Source organism: Panonychus citri, unplaced genomic scaffold (assembly GCF_014898815.1).
Source record: "Panonychus citri isolate SS breed McGregor unplaced genomic scaffold, ASM1489881v1 Contig00102, whole genome shotgun sequence".
Lineage (NCBI taxonomy): Eukaryota > Metazoa > Arthropoda > Arachnida > Trombidiformes > Tetranychidae > Panonychus > Panonychus citri.
In genome coordinates this window covers 154,454-172,660 of record NW_026515507.1, presented here as the reverse complement: position 1 = coordinate 172,660, position 18,207 = coordinate 154,454, and the positions used below count along the sequence as shown (strand labels likewise).

The following is an 18,207-nucleotide window of genomic DNA, read 5'->3' as shown; positions in this document are numbered from 1 at the left end:
AGTATATACATACATTGAAATAAGAGGCCAATAAGAATGCTATAAATAGAGAATTGAATTTATCTTTCTTGGTGTAAATGATTATGAGAGTTCATGGGAATATATAAATGAAACTCAGAGCTTTTCTTTATCGCCTCAATTCAAGTTCAATCAGGAAAAAAGTAAGAAATATCTAAAGAGGTATATACAAGGATTAAAGGTAACTAATCTACTGAGGTTCGAGAGTTCTGTTTACGTACTTATCATGAACACGATTCTTAATTTGATGTTAACATGATAATAACATGGAAGTTAACATTACCATACAAAAAGTTTAGCTTGGAAATGATAAAGATAAATGTTAATACTTGATAATGAGAAGATGATGGATTAACAGATAAGATGGACAAGTTACAAGAACCCTTTTGATAATCTATAAAATTGTTGCAACGTTCTGATGAGAATCGTACAGTTCAAATGGCAGAAAAAAAGTTTATTCAAAAGTTTCGAATACAAGATAAACTTTAAAGATTATCCACTTAAGATGTAAATTAAGTAATTCGTTGAGAAAGTTTTTGCTCAATATTGGAAGTCAGTAAAAATGAAATCTTCTTCTTCTTCGTCTTCTTTTCTTTCATTTTCCGAGAACATTTCAAGTTTCTATTAAATGGGAAGAAAATAAAGTTCTAAAAGAGTTAGTACAAGTTAAAGAGGAGAAACTCGATCAACACTTTAAAAAAATGGCATAAAAAGCAATCACTTTTTAAGAAGCATTAATCTCAAGAGAGACATAATCATGATCACCATGCTCATCATGATTCACATTCCAAGTTACTCTCTGTAGAAACAACTCATTCTGAACATCTTCCTCATCTTCTCAATCATTTCTAAGACAAAGAGGTGAAAAACATTATCAGCTGAATGAAAAAGAAGAACAAAAAGAAAAGATAAACACTAAGGATTCTTTCATAATATTATCCACCATCAACCAACTTCCATCTTCATCATTATCCCTTTTCCATTGACAATTGGAGCGAATTTTCCTTTATCATCTTTCACAGAATTTAAATCTTCCACTTTTTCAGTTATATTCATCATGCAATTCATCTTAAAATATTAGTTAATTTTACCTGAGAACATTTTTATTATATCATCACTCTCAGTCACCAGCTTTATTAACATCATCATCATCATCATCTCCTAATAGATTGAGATTCATATTATTGACTGGTAATCCTATTTTCTTTCAAGTGATAATTTCATCTTCCTCGTTAACAATTTAATTCTCAGCATCATCATCATAAAATTTAGATGATTATAAGCCATATGATAATAACATTGAAACCCATTAAATCTTCATCCATGGTATTCACATGGTTCTCTATAGATTGTGATTAAAAACTTCATACGCTCTCCAAAAGTAATATAAATCATTATCAGAATTATAATCAATCCTTTATTAGTATAATAATAATATCAGTAAATGGATTGTGAAGGTAAATCTGACGAAAGGATTAAATTCTATCTCTTCAATGATAATCTCTTTTTATTTTCTATTCTAAATTTCATACTAATAAAAAAACTTGTTAAATTGTTGTAAGAACTTTTTTTCTCTCTAAATTTAGATATTATTATATTAATATTTAGCTCAAATTTCCAAATATCACTCAACTTTACGATTAGTTTACATTGTCAGAGAATTTGTTTTCAAAAGATAATATTAAAGTTTTACCTTTTTTATTCAGTAATTTAATTCAATTGGATGTGCAGGTAATGATGTAATCCAAAATTTGATTAATTGCTCGTATTATATGATAGTAATACCAATAAAAAAAGAGATAAGTTAGCGCAATTAAAAGTAACATTGTTATTTGATGTAATTCGAGATTAGGAATCAATTGTGGATCTCATATTAATTGGTTGTTTCATTAGTTGCATCATTAATTTAAGGATTTGTTTGCAAACTAAATCTCTCGCTTCTGGCACCAATTCTGTTTAATGACAATTAATTTCAAAAGAGGATTAAACTTGGGATTCAACTTTCGATCAATGAGTTTCAGATATTAAGCCAGAATCGCCATCTACTGTGGTGAAACCAGACTAGAAAATCCCAGGGGATTTCTAGGTATTACTCACGCCATCTAATGTTATCTCAATCAACCAGAATTTCCTAGTTGGTAATATGAATTTCTTTCTGTATATTATCTGACCCAATGTTGCTATTTAAATTGCTCTAATGATCAATTTTGAATCTTATTTCGAAATAAATTTTCGTGTGAATATTTGACATTTTGATTTTCCTTTTCAATCAATTGAATTTTATCGCTTTTGATAAGAATTTTATTCCTCGAAATTATATTTATTTTATTATACATTCTCTTGACTTGACTGACAATTATTATATTCATGAAAGTTTTGTTTCGTCTGAACTGATTGTTGTTGTTGTTTTGCTCTTATTTTTATAATTCAGTTCTGCAAACGGTTAGAACTCAATCGTCGATGAAAATTTCAACTTTCTTTCGAACTTTGTAAATAATTTATTGCTTCTTTTTCTTTTTCTTTTTCTATTTAATTTTAATTCTCTTCTTTCTTGGTTATATAAGTTTATTTTTTCAGCATTTAAACATATCGAATTGATTAAAGAAAAAGAAAGAAAAAATTTCTATTGGAATTTATCTGACATTTTCATGGTGTCAAGTTGAGACAATGATGACAGAGAAAATAGATGAGGAAGATGAAGAGAAAAATAGACATAATAACATGTAGGATAATCTGAGATGAAGATGAAAAGAAGATAAAGATTTGAAATTGAAGAAAAGAACGTAAAATAAGTTGAATAAGATGCTCAAAGTTCAACAGATTTTATTCTGAAAGTTCAGTTTATCTAACCGATTTCTCTCATCTCATGAGAGATGATGACAAACTTAGTGATAAAGTTAAACCTTTTCCACGATGGTGACAATTTATTACAATCACATTTCACTGAAGGTGACAGACAGAATGATGGAAAAGAATAAAAATAAAAATGAAAACTTAAATCTTTCTCTTTCTCTTTCCCTTGAATTTTCCCTGGTTTTCATGAGGTTCAGTTGGTGATAAAGATATGAAAGAGGAACTGAAGGATTGAGAGTGTCAACAATGAACACAAACTTGAACAGTTTTCTTGTGAAAATTTAGATAAAAGTAACAAGAAAATTTTCACCTACAATTAAATTAATTGCTGAAGAAAATGATTTTCAGGGTGATGGAGAAAACAAAAGTTCTTAGCAAATTTTCAAACTCTTTGTTCCAATGAAAATCATTCGTATATCTCTAAGACTAAAAAGCACAATGATCGTAAATTAAATGTTGGAATTTAATTCACCCAAATCAATCAGTTAATAGTCTGCTGATGGTTTAGATTCTGATTTATGGTGAGATTTAGAGGTGGAGAAATAAAGTTCCATATGATTAATGTCACATCATCTTTTTGTCCATTATTTTTTCATCCTCATCTTTTTTTTTCTCTCACCGTATTAAACTAAGTGTCGACATTTCAATCAATCAATAGTTTTTCTATCTAATGGTTCTGAGTAAAATATTTAAATTAGAAGAAAATGTGAAACTGATGATTGGTTTGGAATAAACATTAATCATGTCTCTCTCTCTCTCTCTCTCTCTCTCTTGTTTTCGTTTCTTTCATCTTCATCATGTCATAGATTTTTTCCTTCTTCATCATGATTATGATGATTGCTGAATCTTCCAATCAGACTTTTTGTTAGTCCTTCAAAATGAATCATAGTGAATGAAAATCTAGCAACCAGAGGAAAGGAATAGTCTTTGTAACCTTTAGATTGGAAAAAAAGGGAAATTCATTCATCATGATATTTACATTTATCAGATTATATGTTGTTGAATATATTGAAGATTCAGCAGAATTTATATATATATATCGATGAGAAAGGAGAAGATGAAAAGACAAACATGAAATTTGTTCAGATTCAATGAGTTTAAACAATAATAACAAAGGTTTTCTTTCCCTTTTTGTCTTACATGGTCTTAGCAATCGAAACATTAATGTTAAGTCAATCTATGGAACGTAAACTCGAAAAAAAAAGGATGATATAATCAGCTTATCCAAATGGAAGATGTAAATTTATCATCTTCCCAGTTGAAAATGAGTTAAAAGTTCTGTACTTGTAATGATCATTCAGTTATCATGGAATACAAGCTTTATGGTGAATAGATGAGACCAGGAAAAATAAAGAATATGAAAAATCAGGAAACATGAGACACAGAATTTATTAAAGTAAACATGAATTTTAACCAGAGCGAAAAGAAAGAAAGGGAAAGAAATTGCTAAAAAGAAAAATTTTCTCAGATGGAAATGAATTTTTCGAATATACTATCATGAACTTTGCCTGATATTCATTGATAAACAAAAGAATCAGTAAAGAGCAAAACAAAATTCTAAAGAAAATGTTGTTTTTGAACTTATATATTGATTTCTTCTTGCTCTCAAAATGTATTGTCTTCTCGATTAGATTATGTTGAGCTTAGAGTCTGATTACTTGAGAAGTCCAATAATAAATGTCGAGAACAGTTGATGATCAAGTAAATGGATCATGTTGATTCAACGTGGGTTTTTAGCATTTCCATGAAAATTGAATGAAAATCAAAGTTTTCTATTCATTATTAAATTCTCAGACTATTAGATGAATAGGGATTTCTGCAATTACCTTGGATTGGGAAAACATTTCAATGGCCAATTTCTGATGAATCGAATGTATCAGAATATTAGTTGGCCATTAGCATGGAAAGTAAGTCAAGTAAAGATTGGAATGGATTTTGAATACTTATTGTTATATAAATCATGAAAAGGTACAGAATTAGAATCAGATGAAAAGAAAACAAAGTCACGTATTGGCATTGAAGACAAAAGAATGAATGAAATTTTTGCTCGATAATTTTCAATGAACCTTAACGACAGGAAGAACTGGAATTGGACTCGGGAAAGAGAGAAAGATAGAGAAAAAAAAGAGATCAAATTTTTTGATTCTTTTCAACTCACTAAATTGAAGAATGATGATGATGGAGATGATGATTCTTCTCATCTGATGATTGAAAAGAGAAAGTACAAAGTGCATGGTAACATGATGGTGAAAACATTTTCATTTATGAGAATAAGTTTCATTTGAAAAGTTCTGAAAGATATTTCATCGCAATTTTACAAATGGATTCATTCATGGAATCAATTTCTCATAAACTTTTCTCACTTTTTTCCCACTCATCATCATTATCTGCATTCTCCCAATGATCAGCATCTTTTTTTCCCTTCATCATGAGCATTATCATTAAATGATAAATCTTGATGATGGTAAGATGAAATAAGCAGCAAAAAACAACACAAAAGAAATGATAGATTTCATAGTATCTTCAAAAAGGGTTGGTCAGTAATTGATTAACTCGATATTCATTTCATAGTGGTACTGAATTCACCCGATTAAATAGGCATTAGTTGACAATCAGTTGATCCAATCCAATGGTCTGGTGAATCCAGTTGCACTTTGGCTCTGAATTTCATTCAAAAACGAGACAAAATTGACACTTATAACCTTCAGGTCAACTGAGTTGACCTTAGTAGCAAATAATTAGACAAACAACACAACACAACACAATTAAAACACTTTATATTTGAACTGAAAAGCTAAACAAGAAAAGTGAAAGAAATGGATTAATTAACTATGATTAGTAAAATGAAGCTTGAAAACAATAATTGAAAAAAAGAAACACTAATTAATGATTTAATCAAAGAGTAAAAACCTCTCTACTCTTTGGATTAGATTAAAAGAAAAAGGAAAAGGAAATGATGATAAGTAAAGGATAAGATAACCTTTTCTTAGATATAGTAGATTCCCACGTGATCTTAGAAATCATAATTATCTGTAATGATAACAAAGGAAGATAATTAAATAAGAAAATGAATTTACCCAATTGATTATGTTTTAAAATCTTACATTTGATTCATCATATAAATATGATATACGAATTGAGCAGAAAACAAACGGTAATAGATAAACATGATGACCATGTAGCTGAGTTTCAGATTGATAGTGAATAGTTTATTACTCATGAACATCATTCTTGATCTAATTCAATACAATTGATTCAATTCATGGGATAAATGAAAATAGCTGTTCGATTGTGACCAGAATATTGAATAGGCATCATTCCTACCGAGGGGATAAACAATTTGACCATCTTAAATAATGATAAGTGTCCTCAATGATATTGAGAGAACTGTTCTTGTTAAGAACCTCAATGAATTCTTGATTCTCATTATGTATTTATCGTTATTATTATAAACATGATGATTACTTTTCTCTTTCTTTCTCTCTCTTTTCTAAGGCAAAGATTAGACTCTTGAGAAGAGGATAAGAAACGAAATGATAGAGACTTCGTAATCTTCATATTGTTGAGCTTCTTGGTTATTTTTATTTTCTTAAAATAAACACCCAATGATATTAATAGTAAATGTTGATGGACAAAAGTGACCAGTTGATAATCAAGCTAAGGTTAATATTGTTCTTGTGTTTTTTTTATTATTCAATAGATGACTTCTAGTTTCTAGATTGGTTAGATTATCTCAATTGGTCATTTATATTGATAAGATGATTTGGAAGCTGTTTTTCAACTACATCTTCCAGCAAATTGGACATTCTAAAAATGAACAATATTCAATTAGGATGAATTTTATTGAATGTTTCACTGCCCTCAGGATAAATCTAGTTATTAAATTGGTGTAATCAGTCCGCTAATTCAAAAATACATGAAAAAATTTCCACCATTTCTACCATAGATGAATTCTTAGCTCAACGAATCATTTATATTATTTGTTATTTGTGAGTTGACATAATTTTTGAGATATTCTGTTAGCTGAGTGATTAATGATTTTGTCCCCAATACAAGTTGATTTGGTCAAGTTTTTTTTTCTTCGTTCAAATTTGTATCATGATAATACAATTATGAATAACCTTTACTTCACCAGCCATTTCCGTTTCCCCAAAAGCCTTTAACCCTACACATCCTTTATCAAATCTTAATACATTACTTTTGACTTCCGTTTGAATAATATAACAACCAAATACTCAAATTGCATGATAAAGCTTCAAGCAATTTTCAAGCTTATAAGTAGCTTGACCAAACTCAATTCACACGAACTGTATTCACTTTACAGTTCGTGTATATATTCATGAACCTTTCGAGTTTGCATTATTATTTGTAACATTTAATATAAACGGAAATCCCACTAAGATCAAGAGTATCCATTTACCATTAATAATCAACAATTTGTTTGGAAAATTATGATAATTTCAAGTTTTTTTTTTCATTTATGTTTAAGGAAAACAATTTTTATCTGTCAACCTATTTCCTATTATAACCAATAGATGGCGCTAACTGGCTGGGAGTTTTTTTCGAATCATAAATTATGGTTAAGAGTTTGATTCTATTACATTTACTTGAAACTGGTTAATGAAGTTGAATATTGAATCTAAATTCAATTGAATTACAATATAATCAATTTTTGTATTTTTCCAATGAGATAATAAAAAAATGCATAACCAAATTGACCATTTTTCGTCTGTCCATTAAATTTATCAAATTCTAATAGTTACTCTTTTTTTTATTCTTTCTCAAGATCTTTAGAATTTCTTTTGCTTCTACTTCATCTTCTAAGCTCAGGGCAACTTTCCTACTCAAAATAAACGAAATTCCTTCAGGGTATATAATTCAATTCTATTACTGTATCATTATGGTAACCCGAAGCTCTTCAATAGAAATCATTGCAATTCAATTCATGATGATAATGACAATGATGACAGAGATTATGATAACACTTAATATGCTTAATTGTATTGAATGTTTCAAGAATAATTCAATTTATCTTTAATCTAATTGGTCTAAATTATCAGATGTTAGAATGATCATCTTTATCTCCATCAAGTTGACCAATAGTTTTCTCGTTAAATGCTAATTGTGTTCTGGAAAATTGATTTCTTTCAGTGATCAAAATAACAATTAGAGTTCAATTGAACAAATCAATTAGCATAAACTGTTAATTTGTTAATCTTAGCTTAGTGATTACTTTAATCGTGACAATGCGACTTTCAGAATGAAATACAAATCACTTTAAAGAGAAAAACCTTGACTTTAATTGTTTGTTGACTTTACTCACCTTAATTGTTATTATCTAATTACAACCTTTAAGCTTATCAATCACCTTTCACTTTAATCACAGATTAGAAAGGTAAACCTTTAAATGTAACAGCTAAAACTTGAATTTTAACTAATCATTTAAAGATAATCTAGAGGAAATTAATCAATGTAATTCACTTGATTATTTCTATGTAAAAAATAATCTTATTTAGAGATTAGTTTCATGTAAACAATCAACAATTAATCAACTACATTTGTCTAAGCATTAAATCAATATTGTATTTTGTCTTCGTAATCCAATGGTGAATATTCATATTAAAAGAGACTGATATAGAAATAGGTAAAAGTTGAATAACATTGAATTTGAAACTCGAAAAAAAAACTTTTTATCAAAATCTCTATCGATACTAAACAATCAATGATTATTAAATTGTCTATGTAAAGACAATGGGTATTAATGGATAAAATAATCATTATTATCCTCATAAGCATCATTATTAGGATGATATTGGAAGATGGATAGAAAGTGAGGGGAAGGGAAGATGGTAACATGGGTTATTTACATTCGGGAGTTAAAACATTTCGATGAGAGAGTGAAGGGAAAAATAGATGAATGTTTGGAGAGATGATGTGATGTGAGGTGGATTAGGCTTTTGTAGGGGATTCTAACTAAGGTAATCTAAACTACTAACGTAAAGAGAATCAATTGGTTAATTGTTAACTTTAGTTATTAAAAGCTACTATCACAAGAGATTCAACTGGCCCTTCACAATCCCAGTCTTACCAAATTCTTTTAGGATAACTTTAACTCACTTATCCGAGTTTACTCACTGAATTAAGATTATTAGAAATTGTAAATTCTGCTGAAACATTTATTAATGAAAATTAAAAGAAAGAACATGAAAATTAGGCCTTAGCCTTTACACAAAGAAAGTTAAATTTTCTCTTTAGAGAATGAGTTATTTACTCTTGAAGATCTCAGAGTTAACTAACTTCTTTTTGGTTAAAATATGGTTGATAATTGGAACATAATTTTAGCGCCATTAAGCTTTGTCATTAGACATTACCATAAATGGTAACTTGGCTTTTATGCCCAATCATCAAATTGGTTACATAGAAAACAAAATTAATAAAGAAAGGTTATAGCCTTATCATAGTACATAAGATAAGGGAGAAGATGAGATTAAAATTAATCATTAGATTAATATCATTAACCATAAGGTTAAATTAATGTCTCATTAGAGTAACTGAAGATAAAGAAAAACAAATTACTCAAAGGTAAATCAAAATAAAAAGTTAAAATAAAGATAAAATAAAATGAAAACGTCTTTAGACTAGACTAATTTAGATTAGTTCAATTGTCTAAAGATTTTGGAAAAAGTTCCATTAGGAATATTGAAAGAAAATCAATGAGGACGGAATTTTCCTGACACATCCTCGGATTTAAGACCATGAAACCTCTGAAGGTTTTCTTTCAAGTTGACGATTGGAACGACTTTGCAAAATCTTTGGATCCGTTATGGCTCTGATCTTTGCTTGTTCATCTTCGACGAGGTCCTTTTGATTGACCAATGGTAGTTCATAAAGTCGAAGTGGTGATTCCATTCCTGAGGCTTTAACACAGTTGTCATCAAACTTTGGGGTTGGTCGATTGTAAACAATATCTTTAGATACTCCATAATAGAACCAGTCCTCTGGCCAATGGGCTTCATTTTCTTCAACTCGTTGAGAATAGAGTTGGAATAGGGCCGATACTTTAGTATTTCCACAGGTTGACACTGCATTAGCAAAGTGAATTCCATCACCGAGTTCCTTTACTTTCTCCTCGATTTCTTGCCAGAATCCGAGATAGAGTTTCATACTCAATAGAGCTTCGATTCCTGGGGAATGAGCTCGGTTCGGGATGGTGAATCCTTGGAACACTAAGAAGGCTATTAGGCTGAGGGCACAAGGACTTTGAACGTAAGGCGAGAAATAATGAGTGATTTCTCGTAACTTGGGTTTTAAAAGTTCAATTTCACAGGCCATTAGGCCGAGTCCACGGAACATGTTGATTAGGCCTGAGCCAACAATCATTTTAGCTGTTGCCAAGTACTTGATAATTTGATCCCTGATGGATGGAAGAGTTTTAGCAAACTTTACGTCTTGACGACTAAGACCATGATAGTTGGTGTCCATCCTTTCAATATCGTTATAGCGAACGAAGGATTCATAGATCACCTCTTGGTTTCCGTCGACGATCACTATCCAAACAGGTCGACAAATCAGTTTGGTTTCATAACCATTTCGATTGTATCTCACTTCCTTTAGGCGACAATAAGCCATATGTATCCCAAATACCAAATCTAAATTGGGATGAGTTCCGGCATTAATTTTAATTTTGTTGAAAATCAGCAGCGAGACGGAAAGTCAATAGCTGATTTGTTGAAAAATGTTCCAACTTTTGTTGTTTTATTATCTCTTTTGTTTTTCCTTATAAGAGGATTTTGAAGAGATTGATGGGGTTGAGATGCATTAGCATCGGGTTCAGCGAAGGTCACGATGAAGACCACGAAGACTTGGATATGATTCAAGATTGTTTTCATTAGATTTTCTTTTCATCTTCGTTCAAACGGCTGAACGGATCGATCCGAATGTAGGCATTGATTCACCTTCATTATCTTTAGATATGAGCACGTCTTCATTACCACGACGTCGTCTTGGTAAACCATTGAAATAGGCCAACCATTGGCTTGAGCTCCTTAAAGATAATCAGGAACTGATTTCCATCTGATTGTAGCCGGTCGAGTAATAGTTCCAGGGGTGGTTTTACCAACAATGGGTTCGAGCCCAATAACTTCCTCTAGGAACATTTCAGATTCATCAATGGGGCATTCACATCAACAGATCTTTTATAAACTGACCAATAATGAGTACCAATATTGGCATAACTTGATTGCAGCTGGAGCTAATCAGGGATCATCAGGATTTGCTTCCTTTTCCACTGCAAGACAGGCAAGAACATTAAATTTTCTTCCCATCGGGCCGCTTGACTATCATAAGATTTTAACGATTCGTCGGGTTGATTGGCAATAGCCTCTTTCACTTGAACTGGTAAAACATCAGCAAGTCGACGATGTTGAGCAGCCAATTCTTTTCGTGTAGCACCAGATTTAAAGGTTTCATTTAGATTAACTTCAAAGTTTTCTTCCTTTAGGCCACGACGACACTGAGCTTCATGAGAAGCATATTGGCAGCTTTAGCTTTATAAAGCAATTTGATCTTCTACAAATGAAGAAAGCTTCATTGTACAGTTTAAAAACACTTTCGTTTTCAACACCTCCATAAAATGGGTATTTATCCTGAGGATAAAACTTGGTAACACATGAATTGTTGATACACAGAAATTCACATTTCTTGGTGAATGGAGTAAAGTTGAAAATTTCAACCCATGAGTTGAGCCAAATGATACACTCATGGCAATACCATTGTTTACAACTGATACAGAGCCTTGGGTTGATGGTTATATTTTCACATAAGTGACACGAAATTGTTTTCATTATTGAATTTATTTCCTTTAGGATTACCTTTGAACGGGTTAAACCAATAGGTAGTTCAGGAACTTCAACATCAAAGACCTTTTCATCATTGATGATGTTAAAATAGATTTTTTCTTTGATGTGTTGGATGAACAATTTCTTCTTTTCACTTAAGTGTTCGGCTTTAGCGATAACTTTATTTTTCACTTCAAAAATTTCTCCTTAGAGACATAATCAGGCAATGGCCGAACAGGTAATGGTGCTGGATATTCATCTTCAGACCATGGGTAGTCTTCAGGTCCTGGATAAGGTGATTTAGTTTCCTTTGCTACCTCAATTTTTCAGAAGAACTTGATTCATCAACTGTGATTACATTTTCATCACTTTTCCATTAGGAACACTTTCATTTTCAGTAGATGATGAAACAGAATTGTTTAAATTGACCATTCGGTCTTGAGGCCAATCCATGATCAATGATTCTGTAGAATTGGTAGTTGTTGTTGAATCAGATGATTCGGAAGATTCAACTTTTTCTTCCATTTTAATGGATTTCACTTGATTTAATCTGATAAAATCACAAAATTTTTCAAAAGAAAACTTAAAGTCTTTAGACGAGAACGAGATTAACAAAATTAATTTGACAGTTAACCAGGTGAACAGTAAAACACAGACTAAAGTTGTTCCTTTGACTTTGCTTCTTTTATACCAAATTGATTGGTGGAAACACGAGAAAATGATTGACGTCACAAAGTTGATGATTAAGAAGCTTTGGCTTTTAGAGCCGTTAATTAGCTTCAAACAGCACAATGTTTGGTTAATTGTTTTGAGTCACAAGCTTTTTAATCTCTTGATTAAACCATTGATGGTTATCTTGTTTCACTTTAGTGCTTGTAAAATAGATCATCAAAATTTGTTGTTGTTTCCTTTGGAAACGAGTTAAGAGCTTATCATTATCATTAGATAAAACATTTTGTTGATTCGAAATCAATTGTTTATCGGCACTTAATCTCGTTGTTTTCTTTACCAAGATATCCGAATTTGCATTATTGGTTTTAGCCATTTTTTCGATCATTTCAGTTGAATTGTCATTTAGACTTTGACTTTGATCGGCATCGATTTCATTCATATCATTATATTCCTTGGGTTGGTCTTTTTCATTAGAACTTTCAGTTGATTCTTCATCTATTTGGCGATTTAACTCTAACCACGATTTATCACTGGTGTTGAAGTAGGTATCTTTTAAGAGCTTCATCCTTAAGGTCATTTCTCCTCTATAGAGTTTCGTGTTCTTAACATTGACAATGAACAACTCGATAGTTTCAGGGTTTAATAACTTGACAGCTCCATTTCTTATACCATAGATAAGATAAGGACCATGATATTTTTCACTTAATTTCTTACTCAATTCTTTAGAATGAGATTCATCTTTTACCCATAAGAATTCACCAATTTTGTAAGGCGATTGTGAATGAAGGATTTTCATTCGATTACAATAGTAATCTTGTTGTGCTTTTAGGCGAGCGATAGCTAAATTTCTGGCTTCATTTACCGTAAAAGGTACATTGTTGTCTAGATTGAGAAGATTATCCAATTTCTTCCGAGGCATTTGTCCATAGACAAGAAAGAATGGGGCAAATCTAGTGATCTTGTGGATCGATGCATTTATTGCGAAGATGGACTTTTGTAAACTTTCAGGTAAATTCTTAGTTCCAAACTTATTGATTAAAGTCCTCAATCTTTCGGCTATAGTCTTGTTCATTCTCTCAACCAATCCTTGGGTTTCAGGGTGATAAGGTGATGAGTTCACATGTTTTATTCCCTTTTCTTTGAAGTATTGCTCTAGCTCTAAACTCATGAAATTCGATCCTTGGTCGGATTGAATAACTTCAGGGGTACCATGAGTACAGATGAAATCGTCTAAGAACTTTCTGACTTGTTTAGTCTGTTGGTTTGAATAGATTCGAGCAAATACATATCTTGAGAGAGTGTCTATTAGGACGAGGATAACTTTTTGAGAAGTTCCAATGTGGAAAGGACCAAGTGCGTCCATTTCTAATCTTCCAAAGATTCTGTTAGGAATTTCTTTCTTAACTGGATCCACATAAATGATGTTACTTGATTTATTAACAGCACAAATGTTGCAATTATTGCAAAGTTTTAAGACTTCATCATACATGTATTTCATGTAGAATCTTTTGGCTATAGCCAAGTAAGTCTTTTCGAAACCAAAATGTCCAGAGAAGGGAGATGAATGTTCCTCTTCGAAAACTTCTTTCAGAATTTCAGGACCAATGATTAATCGATATTGACCGAAAATTTTTGGGTCGATTCGATAAACTAAATCATTTCTTATTTGAAATTTAGCTTTAGCTGCTTTGTTGTTGGCGAGTATTAACTCTTTGATTTTGTTGCAATTTGGGTCTTGGCTTTGAAAAGCTTTTACCTTTTCGAACCATGGATTTGTTTCTTTTACCATGTAAATGATTTCCTTCGGTTCCTTTAGGTTGTAAAATGGGTTTCCAAGACCAAACATTATAATGTTAACAGCACGATCGATACCATGTTCTTCGAATGATTCATTAGAATTGAAGGAATAAACTTTGTCCAAAAATTCTTGTTCTGGATCAATTACCTTTCGGTGTTCCCATTCGTTCTGGTATCTGCTAAAGCAATCGGGGGCATGAGTTGGTCCTTGCCGATAGGCCACTTTAAAATTATATGCTCCAAGCATAATTGCCCACCGTTGTAATCTACCATTCTTGAAGTTTATCTTTGGTAGCTGACATAAGGCGTGATGGTCAGTTTCGACCAGAAATTCTGTACCATCCAAATAATGTTTGAATTTCTCGATTCCAATTAGTATCGCCAATAACTCCTTTTCAGAGACGGTGTACGATAATTGGTGCTTTAGCAATTTTTGTGAGAAAAAAGATATCGGAACCCAATCTTTAATTTTGTCGATTGGTGTATCTTTATGATAATTTTCAGATTTATTGTCCTCTTGGAGTAAAATTCCTCCAACGGCAATATGAGATGCATCCACTGCAATTTTTCTTTTAAGATCAGGGTTGTAATGCGTTAGCATTGTAGTTTCGATCAGTGATTGTTTCAAATGATCTAATGCCTTTTGTCTTCAGGCAACATCTTAAATTTTCTTTCTTTAGAAATTAATCGGTATAACGGTGCGGCTAATTTAGCGAAGTCTTTTATATACCGTGAAAAATAGTTATAACAACCCATTATCGACTGCAATTCTTTAACTGAGGTTGGATATGGAAGTGCTTTTAAAGCAGCAACTTTAGTTGGATCTGGTTTTATACCTTCTCCATTTACCAAGTGTCCAAGAAGAGGGATTTCCTCATATCCGAATTTGCACTTTTCCAAACGAACTTTTAAGTTGAATTTTTGAAAACGTTGTAACACGACTTTAGTCATCTCTAGTAATTCTTTCCAATCTCTTCCCATAACTGGCACATCATCAAAGTAACCGATACATTGGTTATACTGGAGGCCATCCAATACTTTATTGATGAAATTTTGGAAAATGAACGGAGCTCCCGTTAGTCCCATAGGAAGTCTTTTAAACTGGAGTTTACTATCTGGAGTGACGAAAACTGTTTTCTTCTTCTTCTTCAGGAAGTTCAATTTGGTAATAGCCCTGTGATAAATCAAAACTATTGAAATATCGAGCTCCTCTGATTGTTTCGTAACAATCTTCAATTCGAGGCATTGGAAATTTAGGGACACTAGTCAATCGATTCAATAATCTGTAATCAATGACCATCCTAAAGGTACCATCAGGTTTGGGTACCAACATTGATGGACAACCTCCTTCTGAGGTTGACTCTTCGACGATATCAGCAGCCTTTAGGTCGTCGATTATCTTTTTAAACTCTTTCCTTTTGTCAATTGTGGCAGGATAAGGTTTTTGAAACGGGATAACATTATCTCCGATATTAATCGTAACAGGACAAATCTCTTTAGAGACGAAACCAAGGTCTTTTCGATCTTTACTAAAGACGTTAGGAAATTGTTCCAATAGATCTATTAGATCTTTCTTTTTGTCTTTGGATAAATCTGGATTGATTTGCTGTTTAATACGATTTCGAAAATCTAAATGGTGATTTTCATTCACACTCATTTCCATTTCGGTGACTTTTAAGATGAATTGTTGATCAACTGCTTTAGCATTTTGCTTTTTATCTTCCAAGATATCATAATCAATTTTAGTCTCAATCTTTGTTGGACTTTTCTTCTTCCTTTTCATCCTCGAATTTAATTTCTTCCAATATGGATAAACGAGTCTTTTGACAAAGTCCAGGCTTAGCAGCAGAGGATAGAATGTTTTCTGTCTCCCTTGGAGTACAGAAGCGAAAGAAGAAGTTAGCAGGTAACAATTTTGAATCTGCTTCAGCACGAGCAGAACAGGTATGGTAATAGCCATTTGAATCAATGTTCATGTAGTACAGATGAAAGAAAGTATTTCCTAAGAGAAAAACTGGCTCAAAATTTTCCACAATTTGTATCTTTAACAATCGGGTATCAGGTAAAGAGACATGTCTTACTGCAGCGTAAGCATATCCGATAGTTTTTAGAGTTCCAGCAATTCCTTTTAGGGCACTTATGGCTGGTCGAATGTGAACACCAAGTTCACGGGCTTTCTCATAGTCCAATACCGAAGCGGTAGCTCTACTATCTAACAGCACACGAGAAGAACCAAGGTAGTATCGTTCAGGTGTAACGAAGGTTAGATTCTAGAGCCATGTGTTCAATAATATCACCTAATTGTGTTAACACTGGTGTTTCGTTGTTTGAAACTGAGAACACAACTTTGTTGTCTCTCATACCATCAGGTAACATTGAATCAGAAATAAGTTCAGCTAACGATTGAACTGTAGGCTTAGAAGCTTTAGCTTGAGAAGTTGTTGTAGCAGCTTGGGCTTCTTGTTTAGACTTATAAGTTTTAAGTTCAGGATGAAGGATAAAACATTCATCACGATTGTGACCATTCTTTTACATTCAGTACAAAATTTTCCGTTACCTTTAGGCGGATGAGATGCTTTCTCATGTCCTCTAGGTTTACCATCCTTTTGGAAATTACGATTTCCATGTTGAGTTGAAACTCGACTTTTCTCCTTTTGAAGTTTAAAATTGGAATGATGTCTAAACATTACGTTGAGGATTCCTTCCTCACTTTGATTTTGTCCAAGATCATATATCTCTTGTTGGATATTGTCCGGCAAATGGGTGATGACATCAAATAAAAATCCTTTCTCTTCAGGAGGGGCACCTTTCACTTGGGTGATTAACTTTTTCAATTCCATTAGGAATTCTGTTGGTGTACTGCTTACATGGTATTTGTAATTTCGCAACTTGAAATGAGACATAGCAACCAACGAGGGCATTGCTAATTTTTCTCTTAAAGCTTTTACATAAAGACCATAGTCAACTATGTTAGCATCAATACGCTGGCTTAAGCTGAGTATTTCGTGTGCGAGCCCTTTTTTTAAACATCTTAGTTTGGTAGCTTCGTCACAATCTTCCAAATCGAGGCGATTAACTGTTTTGTCAATCCATTCTGACATGTTTTCACCTTTGACGAATTCGATCACTTTAGGATCTTTTCTTGTTGAATTCATGAATTGTTCAGCGATCATTTTAAGTCCAGACATTAGTAATTCTTTAGAATTTGTTGTAACATCAGCAATCGTTGATGCTTCTTCCTCAAGGTCTTCTAGCTCCATAGGCGGGGAATCAGCGCGATTCCTCCTATTAAATTCGTCAATTACTTTTCCAATTTCCGACGGTAACTATTGGTAATTTGAGTGACTTCAGGTCCTCTGATGAAGCAGCAATATCTTCGATTGTTCGACCAACTTCAGTTAATATCTTCTGAATTTCGGATTCGACTAATCCCAATTTGCAGCACGTTAACCACTCTGGGATTTCTTCCTCGAAATTTCGTTTACCATTAGGTCTCCTATGTCTTCTTCTGAGATCTGAGTACCATGTAATACGAAATGAGTTTTATTACCTCTTTTAGTTTCGGGTTGTTTGGCTTCTTAAAGGAATTGTGACCTCGTATTTCTTTAGAAGATTAATAACTTCATCAACTGGTAAGGTTGACACTTTATCCATCTTGTCGGGGGAGTAATTGTACGGGACGGTAGAAGAGTAACTTGTAGCGACAGAGCTCACGTTTGATGAAACACTATCCGTAGAATTTGTTCTTTCTAGAGAATTTGTTGAAATTTCTTTTAGGAATTGTTTTCCTGAACGAGTAACCATTTACTCTTTTGAGTTTTTGTTTGTTAATTGGCTTTAGCACTTTAACAGCACAGAATTACACTAACACTTTTTAGAGTTGAAACACGGGTGATTATTAAAGATATCCTGGTATCCTCGCCATGTGAAAGGGAAAAATAGATGAATGTTTGGAGAGATGATGTGATGTGAGGTGGATTAGGCTTTGTAGGATTCTAACTAAGGTAATCTAAACTACTAACGTAAAGAG

The 18,207-nt window shown here is 32.3% G+C and overlaps 1 protein-coding gene across 3 annotated transcripts in view; it reads right to left on the bottom strand.

Annotated features, from left to right (window-relative positions):
* The window catches only part of LOC128388799 (hemicentin-1-like), a 122,778-nt gene that overhangs the window by 59,988 nt on the left and 44,583 nt on the right, over positions 1-18,207 (bottom strand). The window contains exon 1 of one of the 3 annotated variants that reach the window (XM_053348256.1): positions 5,030-5,793. The exons of the other annotated variants lie outside the window; for them this stretch is intronic. The gene's annotated coding sequence lies outside the window, so the exon portion shown is untranslated. Of the gene's footprint in view, positions 1-5,029; positions 5,794-18,207 lie in introns of those variants that run through there. 3 annotated transcript variants of the gene reach the window in all.